We start from the raw sequence: 20,768 nt of genomic DNA, 5'->3' as shown, positions 1-20,768 counted from the left end.
TATACTGCCTTTTTAAGAAAGACTTAAATCTATTTAGGGCTTGTCTTGCAATCAAATCCTCCTCCCTAAATGTTGCTATATGACTTTTTTATACTGGCAAGCTACTATTGATTTGTTTTTTATCCAAAAGATTCTATTTCAAAAGCCACATTTGGTTCACACAAATACAAAAAGATACACAATAGGGGGAAAAAAATTTAAAGATTATGAAAATACACACAGGACCACTTAGTCACACTTTAATAAGCTTATACAAATACCCCAAAGAATAATCCTTAATTTGGCTTCTAAGTATCCTTTAATTTAGTCATTATAAATCACTAGCACTTCAGAGAAAAAGGAGAGAGAGGTGAATATATCCTTTCCAAGATAATATATGGGCAAAAGGAGCATATTTAACATAATACACTTTATGCTGTACTCCTAAATATTACAGGTGACAAAGTATATGCTAAAATTTCTTTTTCCTCATGTGTTGGGTTCTAAAATATTTGGTGTATTGGAGAAGTAAAGAAAGTAAGCTCAAATTGCTTTAAGAGAAGAAATTTTCATTTCCTAAAACACACATACATTGTGGTAGGCAGTCTCTGAAACCTCCTTCAATAACCTCTTCCTCCTGATTTCATGTCCTACCTCTTGCCTTGATAGTTGGTTTGAGATTAATTATACTGGAGATTAATAGCTTCCCTTAGGAAGCATTATTATGAACAAAGCTAGCGGAGGTGATGAAATTCCAGCTGAGCTATTTCTAATCCTTAAAGACAAAGCTGTTCTAACTCCTTCAAGCTAGGCTGGTTCAAAATTTGGAAAGGGGTATGTGAGGGCTGTATATTGTGACTCTGCTTATTTAACTTATATGCAGGGTACATCATGCAATTTGCTGGGCTGGATGAAGCACAAGCTGGAATCAAGATTGCTGGGAGAAATATCAATAATCTCAGATATGGAGATGATACCACCCTTATGGCAGAAAGCAAAGAGGCACTAAAGAGCCTCTTGATGAAAGTGAAACAAGAGAGTGAAAAAGCTGGCTTCAAACTCAATATTCAAGAAACTAAGATCATGGAATCTAGCCCCATCACTTCACGGCAAAGAGCTGGGGAAACAATGGAAACAGTGACAGACTTTATATTCTTGGGCTCCAAAATCACTGTGGATGGTGACTGCAGACATAAAATTAAAAGACACTTGCTCCTGGGAAGAAAAGCTATGACAAACCTAGAAAGTGTATTAAAAAGAAGAGATAACACTTTGCTGACAAAGGTCCATATAGTCAAAGTGATTTTTTTCTTCCAGTGGTAATGTACAGATGTGAGTGTTGGACTGTCAAGATGGCCAAGTGCCAAGTAATTGACACTTTTGAACTGTGGTATTGGAAAAGACTCTTGAGAGTCCTTTGGACAGCAAGGAGATCAAGCCAGTCAATCCTAAAGGATACAACCCTGAATATTCATTGGAAGGACTGATGCTGAAGCTCCAATATTTGGCCACCTGATGCAAACAGCCTACTCATTGGATATGACCCTGATGCTGGGTAAGACTGAGGGCAAGAGGAGAAGGGAGCTACCAAGGATGAGATGGTTGGATGGCATCACTGACTCAAAGGACATGAGTCAGAGTTATAGCAAACTCTGGCAGATAGTGAAGGACAGGGAAGCCTGGCCTATTCCAGTCCATGAGGTCACATAGAATCAGACAAGACTGAACAACAACAAAGATTAGATAATAAAGGACTGTGACTTTTTTCTTGCTCATTCTTTCTTTCTCTCTTGTTTCCTCTGTTGAAGCCAATTTTCATGTTGCAATCTGCTAAATAAAGATTCATGTGACAGGATAGTGGGGGAAGCTTCTGGCCAATAGCCATAAAGGAACAGAGCTCCTTCTTCCAGTAGGCTTGGATGAACTGAATTGTGGATGGACTTGGATGAATTGTGGATGAACAGGATGAACTCAAGAATCAATTGAGTGACTGTGGGAGAGGATCCACTCACTCTGTCAAGGACTCTTGGGATGACTAAAGCCTCAATGAGACCCTGAGAGTAGCTTTGTGAGGTATTTACAGCCAAAGGTCTTAGTTTAAGCATTTCCTGGATTTGTGATCTACAGAAACTGTGAGATCATAAATGGCTGTTGTTTAGTAACTAAGATTTGTGATAATATGTTAAACAGCAATACATAACTAGTGTACAAGAGCATATACATAAGAAAAGACACAATTTTTGAGGGAAAAACCTAGATGCAGTAAACATAAACTGTCAAAGTTCAACAAATTATTTGATTACAGTGTGCAAAAATCATAAATTATCTTTTCTTTATAATTTATTAAACCCTTAAATAGGAAACTAGAATGTTCCAGAAATCTGTATTCTATGAGATTAAAAAAAAAAAGAAAACAACAATAGAGATGTGATGAAAGGTAATTATAAACATTTTTAAATTTTTAAAATTCAGAGTCAGATTTTATGTCTTAAATAAAATATAAACGATTCCAAAAATATCTATCTCCTATCTCAGTAATGATTGTTCTAATGATACATTATAACAAATAAAGTTCTGGGGAGTAAACTGGGGGCAAGTAAGCAACACTCGAGTTAAACAGACACCTACTTCTAACGAGGGACAGGAAATGGATAATCGCATACTTCAGTAAAAACATTTGTGTTTGCTTACAAATGTTTATTCTGTGAATATTCCCAACAAATTGTAAAGACCCCTATTCCTAACAAAGTTGTTTTTAATTTGATCACTAACTTCTATAAGTAAAATTTCCTTTGTGATATGAAATTACGTTAATTTTAAAATAAACTTTTGTTTTCATTTTGTTAATAGAGACTTCAGGAGAAGAGGGGAAATCAAAAGGCTTTCAAAAGCAATCATACCTCAATGATTTAAATTGACTCACTGGGGTTATAAGTGTGTCAGATAATAAAAAGTCAAACTGTCCTTTCAAAAGTAAGTTGATTACTACTTAGTACCTGCCTGTGTTCTTCTAAGATTTTATAAATTGCATGTGATTGGAGCTTAGATGAAACTTAGATTGCTGATTGCCTTTAACCATAGGAAATTCTATTCAAACAATAATGAAACAAAAACCAAATCCTCTTATATATGGATTGTGAAAAAACATAAAAAAAGAAAGTGATCTGATCAGAAGCATTGCACAAAGTAAACAAAAAGAATCAATAAGTATGTAATATATCTCATAAGGTAAACAAGTTCTCTAAGGAGACAAGTATCTATTGACACAAGCTGGATGGATACTTGGCTTTCACAATTGAGTGAATCTGGCATTCAACTTGAAATCAGTAAGATTCACAAGATGGTTCTGACTGGATTCTACATGGTGCTATTACTTCATGGGATTTCCATGCTCTTGGCAGGTTTAGAAACATTTTTTTATCAGTTAATACCGGACTGCTTGTGTTTAAGAAAAAAAAAATGGGGGTTGTGAGCACAACCCACTGATTTAAAAACTAGCTAATATATAAAACAGAATATAAAAATAAAATGTAAAATTAATCAGGGAAGCTCCAAGTGGTTTCAATAAAGTTTCAATAAAGTTTCAAATATGGGCCAGCACTTTTCTTTAACAGTTTCCAGATGCCTGGAGGGCTTCTCAGGTGACTCAGTGGTTAAAGAATATGCCTGCAATTCAGGAGACTCGGGTTCAATTTTTTTGTGAAAAGTGTGAAAAGGAATACTCTATACTGGTTTGTAACAAAATTGTGATTCTGATTTCACGAAAAATATTGGCTACTTCACTTCACTGGACTTTCCTGCTGGCTCAAATGGTAGGAAATCTGCCTGCAATGCCGGAGACCCGGATTCAACCCCTAGGTCTGGAAGATCCCCTGGAGGAAGGTGTGGCAACCCACTCTACTATTCTTGCCTTGAGAATCCCATGGACAGAGGAGCCTGGTGGGCTATTGTCCATAGAGTTGCAAAGAGTTGGACATGACTGAAGCGACTGAGCATGCATACAAGCTGCACATGTCTGGAGAGCATAATCACTAGTTACAATACTGTTGAGTGAACCAGACATTATAGATAAGTAGTTACTTTTGTGGAATGCTTTCTTGAAGCTGTGGTAGTCTATCAAGGGATTTGTTTAGGTAAACAGAATATAAGTAACTGAAATAGTTGTCAGAATATCCTTTCCTCTGAACAGTGAGGTAAAACAGCTCCCCATATACTAAATCTTTCTCTTTAAACCCTTCTATAAAGTCACTAAACATTTTCAAAACATGTTCCAGCTACCAAGTTTCATATTCTTTTACATTTTGGGCTCCAAACTGGGCTTTCAGCACTTTAACCTCGTACCTTAAACTAGTTAGCTTTATATAACATGAGAGAAAATAATTTTGGCATAATTCATGAGGTCCTCAGTTTCCAGCTGTGGAAAGGACTGTGCTGCTTTTAACTTCTGAAAGCAGTGATTACGGAAACAAGTGTCTCCATCCTATTTTTGACTATTTAAACACATCACTTATTCTAGGTGACGAATCTACCTACCAGAGTGACTGGGGTGACCACACATTTCTGTCTTTGTCAGCTACTGGTGTTTAGTTGCTAAGTTCTATTAGACTCTTTCACAAACCCATGGACTGTAACCCACCAGGTTCCTCTGTCAATGTGATTACCCAGACTAGAACACTGAAATGGGCTGCCATTTCCTTCCAGGGGATCTTCCCAACCCAGGGATCAAGCCTATATTGCCTGCACTGGCAGGCGGATTCTTTATCACTGAACCACCAGGGAGGCCTGTCAGCTCCTATTACCCTCATGTCATGGTATACGACATCCTCACCTTCCATGTGGCCACAAAGGTTAATGGTCTAACTCAGTTTGCCAGGAGTGTTGGATATATTCAATACTTTGTTTCATTCCAACGTATCATTTAGGAGGAAAAAAATCATCATGAGGACAACAGCTAAATAAAAAATTAAGCACTTCCTTTTAGCTCCCATCATGCCCTCATAATTGCACCACACTTTTCCAAATTAAAATTCAAAATATAATGAAGATTCAATAAAGTCAAACAAGTTACTTCAAGTCACACAATCAGTAAGTTGGATCATTGGAATTTGACTTCAGATATGTCTGATTGCAAAATGCCTAATTCACTGTGAACTAGCACCAAATGTACATAATGTTGCTCTCCCATGCCCTGGATGGATCCCAAGGTTAACTGGGAACAATTTCATTTTGCTCATAGGGTGGAGAAACATAATTACCTAAATGCTCATATATATTATATATGAACAGTTAATTGAGAATAAACATGGCTGACCTTTGGCTTCCTATTCCCTATTTACTTAAGATTTGCCTGTCATCTGCGTATTTAGCTTAACAATGAAGATCAAGTTCTTAACTGAACTGGAAGTACTGAAAGCCTTAGCTTACTTTCTTATTTCTCTAAACTAACCAAATTGATATACTGAGAATAATCTCAGTTTGTGGGCTCATGTGAAGTTTAAATGACTCTATTTATTTATTTATTTATTTAACCCAAAGGGCTGCAATTATCACTTGTATTGCTATTTCTATAGAATGTAAGGTTTATTTTAAGAAATACCAATATAAAGTAATCTTTTTATTGCCCATTTCATGTTAATACTAGGAGTATAATTTATAGAACCACTGCCAGAATCCCAGCAGAGATAATAGATATTTGAAATTCTCTGTTCCAAATCCATTTCCTGGTAGTAATAATAGGATATATGCATAATATTTACATATTATACATTTAAAGTAGTGGAGTTGTACACATCTTGCAAGAAAGGAATTCTGATGCTGTTCTTATTGAAAACAATATTCTGTATTACAAACAATCTGTTCATTCAACACTGGGGATGATGTAGATATACAAACTATTGGAGAGATATATGAGTCTTAAAGTTTCCATGAGTTTCATAAGCATTCTAAAGAGTTTACTCTTAGTAGCAACTTCAATTCAGATTAAATCATTTTCTCTTTGGGACATTCTGCCTTAATATTTATTTTCTACATTCTTTGTTTTGATATTACATTTTATTTAATATAATCTTTTACATTTGTATAGGATTTCTTAAGCATAGAACTGTTGACCTTTGAGGCCAGATAATTCACTATACTATGGGATGTCCTATGCATTAGAGAATGTTCAACAGCATCCCTGACCTCTCTCTAAACCACTGGATGACTCCTCTTGCCCCATGATAACCAAAACTATCTCTGAACATTGCTAGACAGTCTCCTTTGGGCAAAATCACTGTTGGTTGAAAACCACTGATTTAATAGTCTTTCATGTACAAATTTATCTCATATACAAACAAGATTATAATCTTAGATTCCAATTTGTACACACATACACACACACACACGTGTGTGTGTGTGTGTATTCCTCTCCCTGAGTTTAGTCAGGGGTCCCCAAGATTACTCTTAGGTTTAATGATTCTCTATAAGTACTCACAGTACTCAGCATATAGACATATTCACAGCTATGATTTATTACAGTAGAAGGATACAAAATAAGATTAGTAAAGAAGAAAAGTCACTTAGGACAAAGTCCAGGGGAAACTAGGTGCCAGCTTCCAGAAGCCCTTTCCCATTAGAATCACAAAGATACAAGTAACTCCTCCAGCAATGAGGTGTGACAAAAGGTATAAAGTGTTGTGCATCAGAGAAGTTCCTTAGAAACTTAATGCCTAGCATGTGTGAAAATCCCAGACTCTGAGAAAGGAAGCAGGTACCTAGCCAAAATCATGGTTTTTGTACAAATAAATTATGTAGCAGGAGCCACACACAGTAATGATAGAAAACCTTGGGAAATCTATGTTTCCAAATGTCAGCCAGAGGGCAACCTTGAAAGGAGGAGTTTCCAAGGAGTTGTTTCAGACCTACAAGACTAACACTTTCTGGATACTTGCCTACACAAGGTTTTGTGAAGGGTCAATCACATTTTAGGCACCTAAAGAATTATAGAATGAATAAGTGAGTGAAGTAAGCAATCAATCTTGTTTTCCATAAGAATTGATTAAATGGTCCTATTTAGATTATTGTTCCTAGGGGTTCTTAGCCCTAAGTAGACTGAAATGTTTCTGGCAATGAAGCATAATCACAAGTTTTAAAATTAAAAGATTTAAGTTAATTATGTCAGACTTGAGATGCTTTTCCAGAAAATCTTCAAACAATTCAATATGGCACAGAGCCCATTGACAGTCAAAAGGAAATGGCATATGGTAATATTCTGGTCATACAATTTCCAAATGCAACCACTGAGAATGAGGAATTTACATTGACTCTAAGACTACTGGATCAACTGTTTTCTACTAAGAAACCTATGCCATTTTTAAAAATAAAATTCCTCAATGGTTAAACTCTTTTGGAAATAACTGAACCATCTACTGTTCTTCAGTTCAGATAAGCTATTCTAGATTAATAGGACAGTTTAAGAAATTACCTTTATCTAATTAAGAAAATAGAATTCACTGTTCTTTTCATGATAATGAATGGCAAAACACTTCCTATCATCATATAACTCTTGTCCAAACGGTTAGCTTTTATTTTTGAATTATTGTCTGCTCATCACCCCCCTCCACTGTGAATGCAATATTTAGTAACAGCAACGTTCTTTTGTTGTTGCTGTTTTCCCTCGGTGTTTTCCCAACACCTTGCACAGTATGTGGCAAATACTGTTTAAAAGACACTTGATGAAATAAAATTTAAAAATAAAAATACATAAGGATCACGATCCAAAGTCCATGTGTTCCTAGGGTGTTTCTGGTATTTAGTTTCAAAGCAAACAGAAGTTTTAAAAAATAAAATAAAAAACAACAGCAAAAGGAAAAATACGTAGTAAAGACAAAGCAGAATAATTTGTTTCCTTGATTATAAGGTGTGCTATAAATGGGTTCAGGTGGACCTTAATACCATTCAGAAGATGCTAAATAGGAATTGGGAAGGCCTTGAAACATTCTACAACACACAGCTGGCATAAACAGGCACAAACATTTTTCACCATGTGCTGGGAAAATACTATAATTTTCTGTGTTTGAAATTTTTGAGAACAGAGTTGAAAAACATTAATTACATAGAGTATTTTAATTGCATCTGGAAAAGTACCTTGACTGAGATCATGGAGTTAACATAACATACTTGACAGTGCTCCGTGAAGTAAGGACTAGTTAGTTGTGCCAATAAAAACCAACCGTCTAATTACCAAAGCTTTTCTTCCATATGCAAATATGCTTCAGTAACAATGTTTTATACAAGACATTTAAAATAAAAGCATTACTTTTGTGGCAATATAAACATATATTTAATAATGATGACAATTTTTAGAAACTGTTACTTTCAGAACTAAGAAGTAATACATTATAAAGTAGTTGGTTTTAAATAAACTGTTTTATAGATCCTGAATGATGATAAGCATTTAGCCCATTAGCACTGAGGAACATATTAGAAGAATCCAAAATTCTAGCTAAACTTTGGCCTGATTACAAGTAGATAATTTATATTGGAAATATTTTAATATTACAGCATCTCAGTTCCTTTTATAAAATCTAGAGTTCCATTTACTCACTTTTATGGTGCACTTTATTGGAAGCTCTTCAAATTAACTTCATACATTCTTGTTAGATATAAACAGAAATCAGCCAGTTACTTCCTTCCAAGTACTTTTCCTTATTATTCAATTTTATTGTACCTTTAAGCAAAGGTCACAAAGGTCAATGTAATTGAAAAGTCAAATGTTTGGTTGAGTTTGAAGTTAAAATGTAGACATTCACTTGGGTTTTTGTTTCTCTTGATTAAATGATACTACCCAGCTTGCACTGTACAGTTGAGAATATGGCTCTGGGATAACAGATCTGGATTTATCACTACCATTACATAGGACTAATGACTTTGAACATCTTTTTAAAATTTCGCTGATCTCAGTTTCCTCATATGTTAGAAAGAGCTTGTGTGTGTGTGTTGGGAAGCAGGGAGTGTTAGCTGCTTTCAGTAACAAATATTAATATTATTACCTCAATGTCAAGGATTCTATTACCCAGATAGATGCAATGACCTCCATACATCCCTTTCTACCTTCCTTCCTTCCATTTTTTGATCTTCTTTATTTGAGAATAATTTAAAATAGAGCTGGAAAAATTAAGGTTACTGATCTCAGTCAATTTAATCATATTTCTTTTCACGATGATTCATTTTCACTTTTTAAAAAATGATTTTATTCAAAATGAGTTTTGAATAAACTGGGAAATTTTAAGAGATGGGTCAATTAGTGAATTTGAGAGAGATAGTTTATATAGTTAACGTGAAATTCTTAACTCATCCACAGGTTTAAAAAAAAAAAAAAGAAGAAGGAAAAGAAAGGTAGGGTAAATAAATAACCACCATAGCTATAGTTTTTTCTTCTTTAAACATTTCAGTAAAGCAATAAAAGGAAACAGTCTCCTCAATTAATACATGCCACTTAGGGCAAAGATTTAGTAGTAAGAGTGCTAACAGTCAATTTCTACTGTGATGAATCCAATAAAAATTTACTTCACTGTGTCATATAATCCAGCTTCAAATTTTTAATGGTTTTATATTATAATTTAAATTTCTTTGAAAATAGTTTTATCAGACAATCAAACAATGTTTTATATGCATTATCATATTTCTAATGATATTTTATGGTGTGATCACTCACTAGAGCCAGACTCACCTATAGTGAATCACCTATGGTGATAAAACTCAACTTTGCTGTTATTAATGATGGGGTCACTCAACTAGAGCCACACATCCTAGAGTGTGAAGACAAGCTGACCTTAGGAAGCAGCACTATGAACAAATCTAGTGGAGGTGATGGAATTCCAGCTGAGCTATTTCAAACCCTAAAGGATGATGGTGTTAAAGTGCTGCACTAATATACCAGCAAATTTGGAAAAATCAGCAGCTGCCACAGGACTGAAAAAGATAAGTTTTCATTCCAATTCCAAAGCAGGGCAATGCCAAGAAATACTCAACTACCACACAATTACATGCATTTCGCACACTAGCAAAGTAATGGGCAAAATTCATCAAGCTAGGCTTCAATAGTATATGAACTGAGAACTTCCAAATGTACAAGCTGGGTTTAGAAAAGGCAGAGGAACCATAAATCAAATTGCTAACATACACTGGATCATAGAAAAAGCAAGAGAATTCCAGAAAAATATCTACTTCAATGACTATGCTAAAGCCTTTGACTGTGTGAATCACAATAAACTGTGGAAAACTTTTAAAGAGATGGGAATACCAGACCACCTTATCTGCATCCTACAAAACCCATATGCAGGTGAAGAAGCAACAGTTAAAAATGGACATGTAACAATGGCCCAGTTTCAAATTGAGAAAGGAGTGTGTCAAGGCTGTATATTGTCACCCTGCTTATTTAACTCAGATGAACAGTACATCAAGTGAAATGCCTGGCTAGATTAAAACAAGTTGGAATCAAAATTGCTCAGAGAATTAGCAATAACCTCAGATATGCAGATGACACCACGCTAATGGCAGAAAGCCAAGAGGAATTAAAGAGCCTCTTGATGAAAGTGAAAGAGTAGAGTGAAAAAACTGGCTTAAAACTCAACATTCAAAAAATGAAGATCATATCATCTGATTCTATCACTTCAAGGCAAATAGGGAAACAATGAAAACAAGAACATATATTATTTTCAAGGACTCCAAAATCACTGTAAATGGTGACTAAAGCCATGAAATTAAAAGATGCCTGCTCCTTGGAATAAAAGCTATGGCAAACCTAAATAGTGTATTAAAAAGCAGAGACATTACTTTGTTGACCAAGGTCCATCTAGTCAAAGCTTTGGTTTTTTCCAATAGTCATGTACAGATGTGAGAGCTGGACAATAAAAAAGGCTGAGGGCCAAAGAATTGATGCATTTGAACCATGGTGTTGGAGAAGACTCTAGAGAGTCCCTTGAACACCAAGGAGATCAAATGAGTCGATCTTGAAGGAAATCAACCCTGAATATTCATTGGAAGGACTGATGTTTTAGCTGAAGCTCCAATACTTTGGCTATTTGATGTGATGAGCAGACTCATTGAAAAAGACCCTGTTGCTGGGAAAGATTGAAGTCAGGAGGAGAAGGGGACGACAGAGGATGAGATGATTGGATGGAATCACCAATTCAATGGACATGAGCTTGATCAAACTCTGGGAAAAGCTGCAGTCCATGGGGTTGCAAATAGTCAGACATGACTAAGCGACTGAATATTTTAAATAAATGATACACATTTTTCTACACTTAATGTAGATCGTGTATTTTTGTACTCAGAATACAGTGCAAATAGACAATGCAATTTTTGGTAAAAATCTTCAGAGATATTTGTTTCACAGATAAAAATGTATATGTAAATTTTGTCAGTTTACAGAACCAAAGACTTTTTAAGAATTGTCAGCTGCAAATTCATTCATACCTAAAATTGAAAATGTTCTTCCTAACTCTGACATCATCACCAGCAATAAAAATTTAGTAATTTCACAATTTTATTGATTGTAGTTATATCTAGCTCATATTTGTTAAGTAATACTAGTTATACACATGATGGCAATAGTAGAAAAAAAGGTGTCTCTATAATAAACAAATATGAGTTTAAAGCACTTTGAAGAGAAAGGCCAAGAAAGTTAATAAGGTTTAGTGGACACACATTCTCTATACATTAAGTACTTTTGAAATCATGAATATTAATAATACTAAAATACATTAAATTTATATTAGATATATGGTTTTCAAAGTATCATTCAGAATTAGTAGCAAGTATTATAGGTATAAACACTAAATACAGTAGCTCTTAATTCTTTACAACTTTGCCAGATGAGAATTATTATTTCTACCACTCTGAAGAATTAAAACAGGCTAAAGGTTTTTAAAATTTGCCTGATTTATTCAACTACTTGGTAGGAGGGCCAAGATTCATAATTAGGTTTGTGTTACTCTAAGTTCATGATTTTTCCAGCATATCTTGCTGTTGTTCAAACAGGTGTGCTTTTAACATTGCTTATAAAATATGCAGAAACAGATGGCACCTGCTAAACATATAACTGACAATAATATTCTGATATTTTCAAATACTCAAGGGTATCCAGAACAAAGAGCCTGGAAATTTGTAACATAATATATCACATCTAGTGTGAAACTTAAAAATAAGTTTAGTCCAACATTCTATGTTATAAAAAACTTGGGCAAAATGTGTTAAATGACTTAGCCCGATTGCTATCCAGAAATTTTCAATGGACTCATAAATTCTTTTCTAGGGTTTTCCATATTATTTCCAGAAGGTAGTTTTAGTTACAATATTTACATTTTTTCCCCCAATTTAAAAGTTGAAACAGGCTAATTCTTAATTAAAAAAAGAAAAAAATTCAAAACTATTCAATACCATTATCTCCCCTCATTTTAAGAAAAACTTTTAAAAAGTGGTAACATTCAGTTATATATAAAACTTTTTGCTTAAAAGTCTTTCCCAATATTTTAAAAAGGATATCATATTTATAGTTAGTACTAGTTTTTAAAAAAATCTAGTATCAGTGATTCTCAGGATCCTCATTCAAAATCTATAATTAATAAAATGGCTAGAAAAAGCTTGTTTTATATTGAAACTTATTTAAAATATTTTATCCAGAGTAATGGAAATTAAAGAACTTTTCTTTTACTTCTAATTTGCTTTGCAAGCTACATCTGTATTGCCAGGAGTATGTATAAGCACTAGCAATCATTGCAGAAGCTGAATATAGCTAAGGCCACTTTAAATACTTCAAAGAATAAAATGGTCTTTTTCATGTGTCATGCAAATTTGTTTTGCGTTTCGTTATGGGGTATATAAATCCCTGAATGAATACATTGAACTGGCCAATTCTACTATATTCTTTGGTGTTTTCTATGCTTCTATAAATTAATGCCAATGTATCTTTAGGATTTGTAAAAAATGAAATGCTATGTAGCTAACTGACAGGAAAGTGTGGTCCTGCTGATTTATCAGCAGTCAGGAGGGATTTGTATTCATTCAGATTCTCCTGGCTATCATCCCTTGTAATCAGTGGTGTACACAGTTGAAATACATAAAGGAGGGTGCATAGTCTGAACATGAGGAACAGAGTGAAACTCAGTGATTTGTATCAAAATAAGCCCACAATTTGGGTTCAAATAAGTTAGCAACAGAGATACCTGAATAGAGAAATAAAGAAGTATCTTTAAAAATCTATCATATAAATACGCTTTTAATTCCTTGTTTCTAATTCACCAGTCATATGCTGACTAATATTAACAGTAGAGATACTGATACATAAGGGGTTGGTCACTCACATATAAATATTTTATCCATGTCTATTAAATATACAGGTTACACATTACACAGATACATCTAACACCAGAGGACGTTCGTTGGTGTAAATTAAAAAAACAGAGGCATGGATTCAAATATTACTTGAGTTGCATTATTATTCCAGCTACTTATTTGATTTTAGCAAGTCACTTAATCTCTGTGCCTTCAGATTACTTTTTAAACCACGATTTAAGAACAGTATTTGTCTTTCTTTCCTACTGAGCTATTTTAAGGATTAAACGTAAACTATGTAAAAGCTCTCTGAAAAGCTGGAAACAATAAACTAATACTCTCCAGACTCAGAAGGTAAAATGCTCTCTCTTTTTCCCTGAGTAGAGAAAGGTGACCTGGGCACTCTGGAGCACTGGCTCACTTCCCTAAATTGTTGTACTTGAACTTTATTATGTGGATCTTCACAGACAATCAAAGTGGCAGATAGAGTAATTCAGAGTGGTTTTAGACAAGACTGGTCATCAGACTTCATTAAGATACTCTTTGGATTAAATTCTTTAGGTTAAAATTACCATAAATTGCTAGCTCTTTATAAAATTTTATTTTATTTTTTTCATTTATTTTTATTAGTTGGAGGCTAATTACTTTACAATATTGTAGTGGTTTTTGCTATACATTGACATGAATCAGCCATGGATTTACATGTGTTCCCCATCCCGATCCCCCCTCCCACCTCCCTCCCCATCCCATCCCTCTGGGTCTTCCCAGTGCACCAGCCCTGAGCACTTGTCTCATGCATCCAACCTGGGCTGGTGATCTGTTTCACCCTAGATAATATACATGTTTTGATGCTATTCTCTAAAACATCCCTCACCCTCTCTCACAGAGTTCAAAAGTCTGTTCTGTACATCTGTGTCTCTTTTTCTGTTTTGCATATAGGGTTATCATTACCATCTTTCTAAATTCCATATATATGCATTAATATACTGTATTGGTCTTTATATTTCTGGCTTACTTCACTCTGTATAATGGGCTCCAGTTTCATCCATCTCATTAGAACTGATTCAAATGAATTCTTTTTAATGGCTGAGTAATATTCCATGGTGTATATGTACCACAGCTTCCTTATCCATTTGTCTGATGATGGGCATCTAGGTTGCTTCCATGTCCTGGCTATTATAAACAGTGCTGCAATGAACATTGGGGTGCACGTGTCTCTTTCAGATCTATAAACTTTTAAAAGTCTGGTTTAAGAGTGATATTCTAGTGAACTGAGATAGTACAATCAACAAATAATGAACCAAGGATGCATTACTGTAATTCTTAATAAATATTGTTTGGCAAATAATGGATGGAATTTATTCTCATGGCTTACAATTTAAATTAAATATATACAATACCACATCAAACTAAATATAATCTGAGCCAAGGATGCTCAAAATTCAATCAGTCTTAAATGTTAGTTAATGATTTAATCAAAATTAAATTATTATTAAATATTGATAGACTAAAATAATATTCCCCATTAATATGATAAACATCAAATTATTTCAATTTAGAAGAGCTGTATTTTAATTTTTGCTTGATGATACAGAGATAGATACACACTAGAAAATATCTAAATAAGAAATCTTGACATTTGTATATAGTATATCATTTAATTATTATCAATTTATCAAATTTTAAGCAGCTGTATTTAGCAGATTTGATTAATTTAGATTTCAATTCAAAAATAGTAATCCATATGGATATTTTAGTCCTTTTCAAAATTCTTTAAAGAAACAAAAATATTGATGAAATTAACCAATTATAGTGTGCTGTTTTGTGTGTGTGTGTGTGTGTTTGTATGTGTATGTGTGTTAGTTGCTCAGTCATGTCCGACTCTTTGTGACCCCATGGACTGTAGCTTCCAGGGTTCTCTGTCCATAGGATTCTCTAGACAAGAATATTGGAATGGGTTGACATTCCCTTTCTCCAGGCAATCTTCCTGACCCAGGGATCGAACCCAGGTCTCCCACATTGCAGGCAGATTCTTTACCATCTGAGTCACCAGGGAAGTCAATAAATGGATTATTATAAATACACCAGGAAAAAAATTACAGTCAGTTCATATATGTATGTTCTTTCCAAATAAAAGTTAGTCTTCAATATTTTAGGTAGATTAAGGTAAAATTATTTGTCACATTCATGCTTCTAGTTTCCCTTTATGTAGAAAGTAATGTCAATGTTGATTGAATTTTCTCATGAGGTATCAAGTACAGAAAACCATTAGCAGAATTTTTTGATAAGAACACAATAGTAAATACATTTGTCTAAAGAGTGAAATAAATCAAGTTATTCAAATAAAAATATGTATAAATTTACTTCGGTTAATATATTTCACTCTTAAAATGCTTAAGGCTCCATCTAGCTCCAGTTATATCCATTAATTAGTCATGCTATTGTTGTTGCTTTTTGTGTGTCTGACTCTTTTGCAACCTCATGGACTGTAGCCTGACAGGCTCTTCTGTCCATGGAATTTCACAGGCAAGAATATTGAAGTGGCTTGCCATTCCCTTCTCCAAGGAATCTTCCCAACCCAGGGATTGAATCCAAGTCTTCTGCATTAGCAGGTGGATTCTTTACCACTAAGCCATCAGGGAAGACCCTTAGTTACTCATACTTCAGTGCAAAGTATAATAATTGCTGGATAAAATTACTTAAGACTTCAGAAATGTTTTATAAAATGAAATATGGATTTAGAAAAAAAAAAAAACAGAAAAAACAAAAGACAGAAGAGATATGTGATCTTAAGATACAAATACAGTAAGATATTAGAGGCCTGACTGACACCATATTAAACACATACATGATTTATGATTCAGTACAAACACAGTCCTGTATATAAAGATCCAACTGTGTATTTTTTTTTCATTTTAAGTCATTTAAGTTATTAATATAGCCTATTGAACAAGATTAGGAAGAATTAAGTAAATATGTCTATTGGTTCATCAGGATAATGCAGTGCCTTCTTTATTGCGTTATCATGGATACTATTCACAGTAACAAATGCATATAAAGTGTTTACTTAGTATAGAAAATAGTGGACGCTAAATTAATGTTACTTGCTCTCTCCTGTTTTGTAAACTCCACATGAGTGCAAGAACAAAATCTGCCTTGTTACTTATAAGGACCTATCTCTTACATCCTTACATAGTGTTGAGTACATAATCAGAGACAAGCAACAGTCATTTTCAAATATGGAGATACAGAGAAAGATCTTGACAGCAGCACTGACTTTTGTGTTTGTCTGGCTCTGTGGTCCAATATTCCTTTAGTACCATAAGCTGAGAACAAACCATGGGCATTAAAAAAAAGAAAGAAAGAAAAACTACAGCATAAAGGGACACATGAACTCACACAGATCTTGGGGGGGGGGGGCGAGGGGTGGCTGGGAACAGACATAATTTAAAGAACATGGTGAAAGAGTAAAGATTATACAGAGCTCCAATGCAACACACTTGACAAACCAATGATTTGCTAAACAAAACACTCACATTTGCATGTGTGAAATTTTTTGGATTTTGTCTTTATAAATTCCAGCTTTCCCTTTGATGGGTCAAAAGACTTCACAGTCAGTTTTCATATGCATATATAAGAAAATATTCAGCATTTTAACTAATTGTCTGCATCGCAAAATTTAAGTTACCAAAAAATAAAATCAACAAACAAGAGGGAGGGAGTTTCAATGTGTTGAGTATTTGGACTTTCTTTTATTTCATGTAGATAGAGAATGCTTTGGCAAGTATTGGCTTTATCAAGCAACTCTCTTTTCTTTTTTCTTTTACTGATAATTGATGAATAAACATGGTGTGTGTAAAAGGAGAGATGGCTGAACATATTAAGAAGGGCAGATTTAAGATAGGAGAAGGAAAAGGAAGCTTGCTAACAGTTGGAATGCTTTTCTAATTGGAATTTCAGAACCCAGAAGTAAGGAGGTAAGAACTCTTCAAGAAAATTGGAGATATGAAGGATACATTTCATGCAAAGATGGTCACAATAAAGGACAGAAATGACAAGGATATAACAGAAGAAGAGATTCAGAAGAGGTGGCAAGAATACACAGAAAAACTGTACAAAGAAGGTCTTAATGATCCAGATAACCATCAATAACTTAATGGCGCCATCAGTAATGATGGTGTGGTCACTCACCTGAGCCAGATATCCTAGAGTGTGAAGTCAAGTAGGCCTTAGGAAGCAAATCCTAAAAGATGATGCTGTGAAAATGCTGCACTCAATATGTCAGCAAATTTGAAAAATTCAGCAGTGATCACAGGATTGGAAAAGGTCAGTTTTCATTTCAATGCCAAAGAAAGGCAATAGCAAAAATGTTCAAATTAATGCACAATTGCACTTATTTCACATGCTAGTATGGTAATGCTCAAAATCCTTCAAGCTAGGCTTCAGAACAGAATGGGAATTGAGAACTTTCAGATGTACAAGCTGCATTTAGAAAAGACAGAGGAATGAGGGATCAAATTGCTAACATCTATTGGATCATAGAAAATGCAGGGGAATTCCAAAAAAATACATACATTTCTGCTTCAATGAATACACTAAAGCCTTTGACTATGTGGATCACAAAAAACTGGAAAATTCTTAAAGAGATGGGAATATCAAGTCAACCTTAACAGTCTCCTGAGAAACCTGTTGAAGTTGATCTGAGAAACCCATATGCAGATCAAGAAGCAAGTTAGAATCAGACAAGGAACAATGCATTGATTCAAAACTGGGAAAGGAGTACATCTAACCTGTTTATTGTCACACTGCCTATTTAACTTACATGCAGAGTACAACATGTGAAATGCTGGACTTGATGAATCACAAGTTGAAATCAAGATTGTTGGGAGAATTATCAACAACCTTAGATATGCAGATGATATATCTCTAATAGCAGAAAGTGAAGAGGAACTAAAGAGCCTCTTGATGAATGTGTAAGAGGAGAGTGAAAAGTCTGGCTTAAAATTCAACATTCAAAAGTTAAGATCATGGCATCTGGTCTCATAACTTCATGGCAAATAGATGGGCAATAGTCCTTTAGACTGCAAGGAGATCCAATCAGTCCATCCTAAAGATCAGTCCTGAGTGTTCATTGGAATGACTGATGTTGAAGCTGAAACTCCAATACTTTGGCCACATGATGTGAAGAACTGACTCATTTGAAAAGACCCTGATGCTGCGAAAGATTGAAGGCAGGAAGAGAAGGGGACAACAGAGGATGAGATGGTTGGATGGCATTACCGACTCAATGGACATGAGTTTGGGTAAACTCTGGGAGTTGGTGATGGACAGGGAGGCCTGGTGTGCTGCAGTCCATGGGATCACAAAGAGTTGGACACGGCTGAGTGACTGAACTGAACTGAACTTAACTGAAGTGAAAGCAGTGGCAGACTTTATTTTCTTGTTCTTCAAAATCAGTGTGGACAGTGACTGCAGCCACGAAATTAAAAGCTGCTTATTCCTTGGGAGAAAAGCTATGACAAATCTAGACAATGTATTAAAAAGTAGAGACATGACTTTTCTGACAAAGATCAGTATAGTCAAAGATATGGTTTTTCCAGTATTCATGTATGGATGTGAGAGTTGGACCATAAAGAAGGATGAGCACCAAAGAATTAGTTTGTTAGAACTGTGGTACTGGAGAAGACTCTTGAAAGTCCTTGGACTCAAGGAGATCCAACCAGTCAATCCTAAAGGAAACCAATGAGCTGAACTGATTCATTGGAAGGACTGATGCTGAAGCTGAATTGCTAATACTTTGGCCACCTGATGGGATGAGACAACTCATTGGAAAAGACCCTGATGCTGGGAAAGATTGAGCGCAGGAAGAGAAGGGGGCTACAGAGGATGATATAGTTGGATGGCATCACTAACTCAATGAACATGAGTTCGAACAAACTCTGGGAGATAGTGAAAGACAGGGAAGCCTAGCATGCTCCAGGTCATGGAGTTGCAAAGAGTCAGACACAACTTTGTGACTGAACAACAAGACATCAATCTTTCCTCAATTCTCTTCTGATTCTTCATACCTTTCATTCAATAGGATGACTTTAATTCTCAATCAACATAATGGCAAATATCTTTTAGGTAATATGAGAGAGAAATGAGAAGTATAAACCACAAATTTAAATGTTCCCCTCCTGACAAAGATAATTACAGTCATAGCTGGGAGAATTTTATTATATTAGGTCTGGCAGGGGGGCAATTTGAAATTGTGTCTGTTAGAATTGAGAGAGTAGTACTGACATACTTCCACTCAGTTCAGTTGCTCAGTCGTGTCCGACTGCAGCACACCAGGCCTCCCTGTCCATCACCAACTCCCGGAGGTTACTCAAACTCATGTCCATCGCATCGGTGATGCCATCCAACCATCTCATCCTCTGTCATCCCCTTCTTCTGCCTTCAATCTTTATATATATAGATACTCTACAATGTGTAAAATATATAACTAGTGGGAAGCTTCTCTCTAACACAGGGAGCTCAGCTCAGTGCTTTGTGATTACCTAGTGGGCTGGAATGGGGGAAAGAGAAGGCTCAGGAGGGAGGTGGTATTTGTATATTTATAGCTGATTCATATTGTTGTACAATAGAAAGTAACACAACATTGTAAAGCAATTATCCTCCAATTAAAAATAATTTTAAAAATATATAGCTAGGCTGTCAAGAATTGAGATATGTGTATTATCTGTTGTTTTTTCCTTGTCTTGCATCCATTCTTTTCTTAGTTGATTGGGGAGGGTGGCAGCCACTTCCTTGTCTTCTTTGTGGCAGTCACTACCATGCCTATTACCAATGACAACAAAAGACCTGAACAGGATGAATTAGAAAATCCCCTGAAGTTTTATTTATGCATGAGTCATGAGACACCTGAAAAAATTACACCAAAGAAAGAAATCTACTTGAGAACCTGGATGTAGCCATGGATGAAGAGCTCCCTCTTTATTGCTTAAGCTTATTTCAGCTGGTTTTCATTCTCTTACAACCAAAGGAGTGCTAATGAATACTAGTGAGTAAAATATTGGTGAGGATATATGTGAAAAATAAAAACATGAATATGTTTTTGATATAAATGTACTTAATTGAAATATTTAAATTATAAAATGTAAAGTCTATTGAGGTAATTAATAATTCTTAAAAAATTTCTTAGTGTATATTAAATTATTCAATTATGAATATCTGCATATAAATATGTGAACCTTTCTTTTATACTTAATTGTGAGTGCTTTTATTCTTTACAAAGGAAACAGAATCAGTAGATTCAAATTGTAGTGAATCTTGGATAATATCATTACAAAGGAAATTCAAATAAAAACCTAACTTTTGGCTTGAGTTTTGAACTTTTCAATAAAGTAATGCATTTGTGTGTGTGTGTATGCACATATATATATATGCATATATTTTAATCTGGTAAATATTAGATTATATTCTTTAAG

Source organism: Muntiacus reevesi, chromosome 2, assembly GCF_963930625.1.
Source record: "Muntiacus reevesi chromosome 2, mMunRee1.1, whole genome shotgun sequence".
Classification (NCBI taxonomy): domain Eukaryota; kingdom Metazoa; phylum Chordata; class Mammalia; order Artiodactyla; family Cervidae; genus Muntiacus; species Muntiacus reevesi.
The sequence above is the reverse complement of the archived record's forward strand: the minus strand, read 5'-3'. Positions refer to the sequence as shown.